The sequence below is a fragment of the Pistacia vera genome, unplaced genomic scaffold (genome assembly GCF_008641045.1).
Source record: "Pistacia vera cultivar Batoury unplaced genomic scaffold, PisVer_v2 Contig19, whole genome shotgun sequence".
In the NCBI taxonomy this organism is placed as follows: domain Eukaryota; kingdom Viridiplantae; phylum Streptophyta; class Magnoliopsida; order Sapindales; family Anacardiaceae; genus Pistacia; species Pistacia vera.
In genome coordinates, this window is record NW_022195990.1 from 359,911 (window position 1) to 369,253 (window position 9,343).

Here is a 9,343-nt window from a genome sequence, read left to right on the forward strand (position 1 = left end):
GGGCAATCAACCTTTAAAAATTCGGTCATCACTGTCCTAATCTTGGGCTTCATCCCCAGAGTCACGGGGAGGTCGATCGTCCCCTTGGGAACCAGGCTGTCCTCAGTAAATCCATAGAGCAGCGAAGGGCATGCCCTTAGATCTCTCTGTAAACCTCATTCCTCGGAAAGCCCCCAAGAAAATGATGTTCGTTGCACTCCCATTGTCCACCATTACCCTTTGCACTTGGGCATTACCGATTCTAACTACAACTACAATCGCATCATGATTGTGGCGAGGGGATTCTTAGCATTCCTCGATCATGAATCTTACTACCTTGCCCTTCTATCTAGGTTGCTTGGGCGGCTTCTGTTCACAGCTCATTATCTGGGGAACCGAGTCTATCCTTGCATCACGAGCATATTGCTCGCGAGCGCGTCTTAAACTTCCTGCTATGTCGAGCCCCTTGTAGATCATGCCTACCCAGACTTCATTGTTGGTGTTTAGTAAGGCTTGCTAGACCAGGATATAGGCTTGGTTCTGGTTCTGGTTCTGGATCTGGTTATTTTGCTTGCTTGGATTTTTGCGAGCTAGTGACATCCTAACAAATTCCTTTAATTGGCCCCTTCTTATTAGGTCCTCAATATCATTCTTCAAAGCTCAGCACTCGTTTGTGTTGTGCCCGATATCTTGGTGGTATCAATAATACTTTTGTCAATCTCTTTTGCTTGGAGCTCCCTTCATTCTTTCTGGAGCAAGCAGTCTCTTTGTCTCATGGGAGACTTCATAGATATGGGCTATGTCCTGAGTGAGGGGGGTGTATTTTGCGTACTGCAAGAAGGGCCACCTATCTCTATAGTTATCTGTTTTTTGTCTTTTCTGGAACGAACTTGTTGCGATCTATATCATTGTGTTCTTGGCCCTCGCACTTATCCGATAGGCGATCTTTTCGCCTGGCAGGGGCCCCACACACCAAACTTCTGGCTAATGCTACTAGCAAGCTCTCTACCCGTTGGTGTTTTGCGACCATCTGATAGAACTTGGCCAGGCTTACATGATCTTCACTTTGGAGTTATTTCCACAACTCCATGTTAAGTCTGATCCCTGTAATCAATAAAGTTTAGATGGACTCCTTCGACGCTTCTACAACCTTGTGAACTAGCAAGCTCTCTACCCGCTGGTGTTTTGCGACCATCTGTTCGTTCTAGAACCTTGTCAAGTATGAGGTTAATGTTTTGTCTTTCTCTTAACGAATGTTGCTCAAGTAGCTAAACGGCATTGTGAACTACCTCCTTTCTTGAAATTGTTGTAAATACAGCGAGAAGAATTGTTGCCAGGAGTTGATAGAGTTCGCCTTGAGCCTCTTATACCACCTCTTGGCATCTCCCATTAGTGTGACTGCGAAGCACCTGCACTTCGGCAAATCAGAGACCTAGTGTAGCTCCATAAGGTTGTTGAAATTATCGAGGTGGTCTCTTGGGTCCCCTCTCCCATAGAATTTACTTTTTGGCACCTTGAATCCTTGCGGAAGTAAGGCTTGGCGAACTTCCTCTGTAAATAGGGAACTTACTATTTCCTCAGCCATACCATTCTGGCGGGCTTTTAGATCGTCAAATATTCTCTGTACATGATCTAAGTCTTTGTTGTGGTTGCCCTGGTTGGCTCTGTTCAACCTCACTTCGAGCAAATGAGTTCGTAAATCTGTCGCTTGTGAAGCTCCTCTATTGTGCGCATTGATGCACAAAGTTGAGTCATGATGCCAGGTTGATAAGTGCTATCATGCTCGTTAGTTTGTTGCTCGTGACGTTGGTTATAACCAGAACATCGGTCATTGCCAGATTGGTGCACATGGCTCGTCTCGCGAGCCGACGGGGATCGATCTTGTCTTAGGTGTGGGTTAATATCGGCACGCTGACGCTGGGGATATCGTCGAGTGTCTCGAGGATGGTCATCGTCTTCACTCTCCTCAAGTGGCTGTTTCCTTGGCCGCCTCTCAGGGTTAGTTTGCCCTTGAGACTTGCGCTTGTAAGCGGAGTGCAGCTTACGATGTCAGGGGTAGTGGCCGCCTCTTGGCGCCGATGAACCGGAATGGCCGCCTGCAGAATTCATACCTATTGGGTGGCGCTGGTGAAGCACAGCTGGTTAAGATCCTGGCATGGCTACTGATTCCTTAGCTCAGCCACGTTTTGTTGCACTACCTATGCAACCATCGTTCTGATCATTTCCACAATTGGCCGTTGTTGGGATTTGACGTCCCTGTCCCCTGGTTATTCGCAACGTGCTGAGTCGGCAACACGGGTGGTTGGTGTCCAGTGACATCCTGTTGTACCTCGTGATGGGCGGTTTCCACATTCTCAAGGTTTTCGGTGGCGGTCTTTGATCTAGTGTGCACCATTGTGGGCTTGGATTAGGTAGGTTGTCGCGATTGTTCCCAGGAATTGATGTGATGTTGGCGAGGGCCCTTTCTCTAGCGCCAAAATGTTGATACAGAAATCTGCACCAACCAGAGAATTCCGATCGACCTTGGTGAGACCATAATGGATGTGCGCGTGATTATGTGTAATCAGCAATGGGTGAATAATAAATGCAATAAAATAAAAGGCAAAGAGATTTTTAAAGTGGTTCGGCGAGGTAAACTCTTGAGCCTATGCCCACTGTTTTCTGTATTTGCTATGAGAGCTTACAAGGTGAATTCTCTATCAAAGTCGTAACCCCTTTTTCATCATTTGTGGGGGTTTATATACAAGGTTTGTACAAAGGAAATAGCGAAAATAAAGGGATTACAATTGATCTGAACTACAATTCCGATATTCTCGCGATTGGGCATTGCGATCTCGTTGAGATTGATGTTGATTTGGTTATTCCAGCGATATCTGGGAATTGATTGAATGATCACTCGGGTTGTCCGCGACTACCTTATGCCAGGTCGAGCTATGTGTTGATGAGCTTATACTGGGTCGGACAACCGATAGAGTCGGATTGGTCTTGGATCGAGCTATATTCTTATAGTTGCCCGAGCTTGGTGGAAAAATCACACACAACACTCTTGCACCCAAAAGCTTCAAGTAGATGGATTTTTGTCTTCAAATGTTACCAAAAACATTATTTTTTTTTTTCTTTTGCTCTTTCCGTAAGCCTCGACGATATCAGGAAATTTATTGTATGTATGATATATATACTTATAAATATTTTTTAAATGATTATGAATGAAACTTGATAAAATTAATTAAGGGTTTTTTTTTTTTTTTTTACTTTAATTACTTAATGTTAAGGCCAAAAATCGTCTTGGGCTTGACGAGGCCCAATAACGAAATAAACATGTCACGACCCAAGGCCTCAACCCAATCCTGATTGGGCCTACGCTTAAAATCACCTTGTGAACTACCCACTCTATGAGTTGGGCTATCATATAAGTTAAGCTAAACTGGGTTTTAGCCCATTAGCCTGCAACAGTCTATAGATAGGAAAACAGAATCTCATCCTATTTCCTCTTCTACTAAGATTCCAAATCTTTCTCAAACTATCAAACTTGATTTGATAAGGTCAAGAAATCATATCTCTTTCATGATAGGGATTATCTCCCAAAATAGGACTTAGTGTCCTACTAAGATTTCAAATCTTATTTAAACTATTAAACTTAATCTGATAAGGTCAAGAAATCATATCTCTTTCATGATAGGGATTATCTCCCAAAATAGGACTTAGTGTCCTACTAAGATTTCAAATCTTATTTAAACTATTAAATTTAAACTTAATCTAATAAGGTCAAGAAATCATATTTCTTTCTTGATAGGGATTATCTCCCAAAAAAGAGGACTCAATGTCCTACTAGGATCCCAACCCCTTGGGTTCACTATAAAAACAGAGGCTTGCCCTCTCATTAAAGGGGAATCTCCCATAGTCAATCTACACTACTCAAAATCATCTATTTGCTCCTAAGTTCTTGCTCCCAAGAACCTGACGCCTCCGCCGTAGTCCAAGCCTCCGAAAAGACTCCTGGTAATTCTTCATCTCCTTAATTCTTATCAAATAATCTCTTTCAGCCTTGCTGACTTGAGCGTCGGAGTGCCTATGGCAAATAGCACCCCGATGTTTTCCGGAAGCTTTATGCTTGCCCTTTCATGTGTGCAGGTCTAGCGGATTGTCAGTGGCCTCAACCTCACAGGATCAGACCTTATTTTCACGATGGTAGATTTTTTGCATCTACAGTTTGGAGCCCACCGTGGGGCCCCGACAATCATTTGCCAACGACGACTTACAACATGGGAGGTGACACGAAACTCCTTTTGACTAACAATGTTAATCAGAAAATCCCATCACGATAAGAATTTTTTTCTTTATTTTTCTTCGTTTGTTTTATCTGTTCACATGCCATATTATATCTATTCGGCATATCGTAATTTATTTTATATTATATCCATTCAGCGAGTAGTATAAGACCTTGAAGCTCATATTATTGTTCTAAATTAATAATAGCTTCATATTATTATTCTAAATTAATAATAGAATAATAATATGTCAGAGTTTAAAGTGGTGTTCCTAAACCACTTGATTCATTGACTTTGCTTCAACAATCTCTCTTTTCTAATCCTCTATTCAGATAAGGCAATAGCTTCTATCTCTAACCTCTCTACAGGCGCCTTTTCACTTCAATCATCAAACCACCAGGTGGTCCGCCACCGTCATCAGAGCTTTGCAATGCATTACCCGCCACAAAACCAGTCAATTTGTTCATTCAAGAAGATGCCGCAATACGCCAACATCTCCAGGACCTCCGCTCCATTAAAAGGTAACTCAAACTCGACCAGCCTTGATCCAATCCCAATTCAACTTCACGGAGATTTGCCACCACTTTGAAACCCAAAACCCGTTCATTTGTTCTCCTAAAATCGCCCTAACAGCTTCTCCAATCACACAGTAAAATCCTAAAAACACAGCAGTAATCCTATCAAAACACCTAGAGTCATCTACTAAACACGAAGAGAAACCCCCCAAACAAAACCTGCTTAAGTGACGCCACCCCACTCTCGCCTAATCTCCTTACCCCACCGTATTCCAAAACTCCAAACTCGAACCATCGTCCCTTCCCAACCAATACATATCAACTCAAACCACCTTCACATCACAATCTCCAGCACACCTGTCACAAAAGCCCTCACGCTCCCCGCTATTTGCAAACTTTCCACTCCCCACTGCAACTCAGCACCACTAAACAACACGAGTAGTCCACTCAATGATATTTGGGTATGCACATACAATATCAACGTGCCACTTCGGATCAGCCCAAAAGTGAATCACGTGCCCACTCAACTTCAACTGGTTCAGCTCCGACATAGAAAGTAACACCCCTCTCTCCACTCAGTCCAGTAAGCATGGGTGGCAGCACTTGAAGGGGAAAGGTATGTGTCATTGTCTCCTTTTAACTACCACTGTATTCGGTTAAATCTTTCTCTATTCGACCCATTACTTAAATACATGCAGCCCATTTTTCCATTTAACTCACTCTTTATTTAGTCCATAACACATGCATATTAACTCTCTATTCGACTATTTGCTTAAAACATACATGCCATGCATGTCACTGCTCTAGCTTCAATCAAATGTTTTCAACTACAAAGTCGATCACGCCGACTGGGCCACAGAGCCCTCAAAGGTTTCAACTACAAGTCGATCACACCGACTCGACTGCAAGCTCCATACAAGCTCCACTTGGCATACACCATCGGATCGGCCCTGCCCGATTCACGGATTTACACCATCGGATCGGCCCTACCAGATCCACAGATTTACACCTTCAGATCAGCCCTGCTCGATCCACAGATTTACACATTCGGATCAGCCCTGCTCGATTCACGGATTTACACCTTCGGGTCGACCCTGCTCGATCCACGGATTTACACCTTCGGATGGACCCTGCTCGATCCATAGATTTACACCTTCAAATCGGCCTTGCCTGATTCACGGATTTACACCTTCGGATCGACCCTACTTGATTCACGGATTTTACACCTTCGGATTGACCTTGCTCGATCTACATATTTACACCTTCGGATTGACCCTGCTTGATTCACGGATTTACAGCTTTGGATCGGCTCTGCCTGATCCATGGATTTACACCTTCGGATCGACCTTGCTCGATTCACAGATTTATACCTTCGGATCAACCCTGCCCGATCCATGGATTTACACCTTCGGATCGACCCTACTCGATCCACGGATTTATACCTTCGAATCGGCCCTACCTGATTCACGGATTTACATCTTCGGTCGGCCCTGCCCGATCCATGAGTTTTACACCTTCGAATAAGCCCTGCCCGATTCACGAGTTTACACCTTCGAATTGGTCTTGCCCGATTCACGAGTTTACACCTTCGAATCGGCCCTGCCCGATTCACGAGTTTACACCTTCGAACCGGCCCTGCCCGATTCACGAGTTTACACCTTCAAATCGGCCCTTCCCGATTCACGAGTTTACACATTCGATCGGCCTTGCCCGATTCACGAGTTTACACATTCGATCGGCCCAGCCCGATTCACGAGTTTATACCTTCGATCGGCCCAGCCCGATTCACGAGTTTACACCTTCGATTGGCCCAGCCCGATTCACGAGTTCACACCTTCAATCGGCCTAACCCGATTCATAAGTTTACACCTTCAATCAGCCCAGCCCGATTCACGAGTTTACACCTTCGATCAGCCTAGCCCGATTCACGAGTTTACACCTTCGATCGGGTTAGACTGATTCATAAGTTTACACCTTCAATCGGCTCAGACCGATTCATAAGTTTACACTTTCGATCGGTCCAAACTGATTCATAAGTTTATACCTTCGATCGGCCTAGACCGATTCATAAGTAGACACCTTCGATCGGCGTAGACTGATTTATAGATTTACACATTCAATTGGCCCAGACCGATTGAAGGACTTGCACCTCAAATTTACAAGTCATCGACCCAATCCACATAACGATCCATCCGACCTAACGAGCTACTACCACTAATCCGCTCAGTCTGCACTCATTCGATTAAATATACTCTCTAAGCTAAATACTCTTTAACTTAGAGAGTGGGGGGCTAACTGTTAAGGCCAAAAATCGTCTTAGGCTTGACGAGACCCAATAATGAAATAAACATGTCACGACCCAAGGCCTCAACCCAATCCCGATTAGGCCTACGCTTAAAATCACCTTGTGAACTACCCACTCTATGAGTTGGGCTATCATATAAGTTAAGCTAAACTGGGTTTTAGCCCATTAGCCTGCAACAATCTATAAATAGGAAAACAGAATCTCATCCTATTTCCTCTTCTACTAAGATTCCAAATCTTTCTCAAACTATCAAACTTGATTTGATAAGGTCAAGAAATCATATCTCTTTCATGATAGGAATTATCTCCCAAAATAGGACTTAGTGTCCTACTAAGATTTCAAATCTTATTTAAACTATTAAACTTAATCTAATAAGGTCAAGAAATCATATTTCTTTCTTGATAGGGATTATCTCCCAAAAAAGATAACTCAATGTCCTACTAGGATCTCAACCCCTTGGATTCACTATAAAAATAGAGGTTTGCCCCCTCATTAAAGGGCAATCTCCCATAGTCAATCTACACTACTCAAAACCATCTATTTGCTCCTAAGTTCTTGCTCCCAAAAACCTGACGCCTCCGCCGTAGTCCAAGCCTCCGAAAAGACTCCTGGTAATTCTTCATCTCCTTAATTCTTATCAAATAATCTCTTTTAGCCTTGCTAACTTGAGCGTCGGAGTGCCTATGGCAAACACCACCCCGGTGTTTTCCGGAAGCTTTACGCTTGCCCTTTCATGTGTGCAGGTCTAGCGGATTGTCAATGGCCTCAACCTCACGGGATCAGACCCTATTTTCAGGATGGTAGATTTTTTGCATCTACACTTAATAATTTTTATTCTGTTATTTGATTGAGTTATAATTTTTTTTCTTTAGATTCCTTGAATTGTCGAAACGTAACTATGCAATTCAATGCTATGAAATCTTTAGTCCCCTAAAAGACAAATGGTTTTTTTGTCAAAGATTGTGATTCAGATTCTTTTTCTACATTCCAGGAAATTTCTTGCTTTTTTTTTTGTTTTTATTGTTCATTAATTGGATAGTAAGTTCTCTTGAGTTTTAATTTCAAATTTACTCTAATCTCATTTCATTATAAAATTTATTTATTTATTTTGTTTTACGTTAAGATTTAAATTAAAATGTTCAATATTAAGATGTTGTAGTAATCTTGTTATTAATTATTTTTAGTATTGTTATTCTTGCTACTGCCATGTTTTAGCAAGTATATATTGATTTTGTTATTTTAAGTTTCTGAATTTCTCCGGTATGTTCTTATTTCTCATATTTTCTTTTATATTTTTTTTCTTTATTTGCCGGTTATGAAACTTAATTCTGAATTTTTGTTTTTGTTTTTGTTGTTGTAATCCAACATTCATATGATTTTTTCAAATTTCAATATATATAATTTTTATTTTATTTTGCGATTATTGTTGATGATGAGGATACTATAAATGCTAAAGCTGTTGAGATTGTATTAGTCCAAATATATTTAAATTCACCAATAGCTATAAATTGTAACTTTCAAAACTGTGCGACGTTTTATAATGTCTAAAATCAATCATTTATATAAATCCTTACTTAACCCATAACATTAATTTTGTAGGGCATTAATTGCACAACTCAAATGTTTCTGCTGAAGTCTTGCAAGACAATACTGCCTTATGGCAAGGTTACCTAAAATTTCTTCACTTGATTTGGTAGATACACCTTCTTTCTTTTGCTTATTATACCTAGTAAAATATCACATGTATAATATCACTTTCGTATCATACCATCTTTAAGTTTTTTCCTTTAATGAATATAGGATCATAATATGATTTATCTAGGGCTTAGAGTTTGGGGTTAAAATTTGTCAAGGGTGGAATTAAGGGTGACCCCTCTAGACTATAGTCAAAGGTAAAATTCTGAGAAAAAAATGAAATTAAGAGCTTTTTGATATATATATATGTTTTTTTTTTTTTTTTTTTTTTAAGTATTTGAGGTATCCAGATCCACATTGGAGCCTGTCTAATCCTCAAGACCACGGAACACCCTACAAGCCCAATGGATCAAAAGGATTGCACAAATATGGTAGATATCTCTCCTAGCGATTAAACACAATACCCTTTGGGTATAAGTGATCACATCAATGGCTAAAGGGTTTACTATCCGACCACAAGGAGAGAGGTTAAAATAATAATTTATTGTGTGTTATTCAAAACAATTTGATTTCAAAAAGAAGTTTATCTTTAACTCTTGGTAAATAATTACGAGCTTGTTTGATATAGAATTTAAATATAA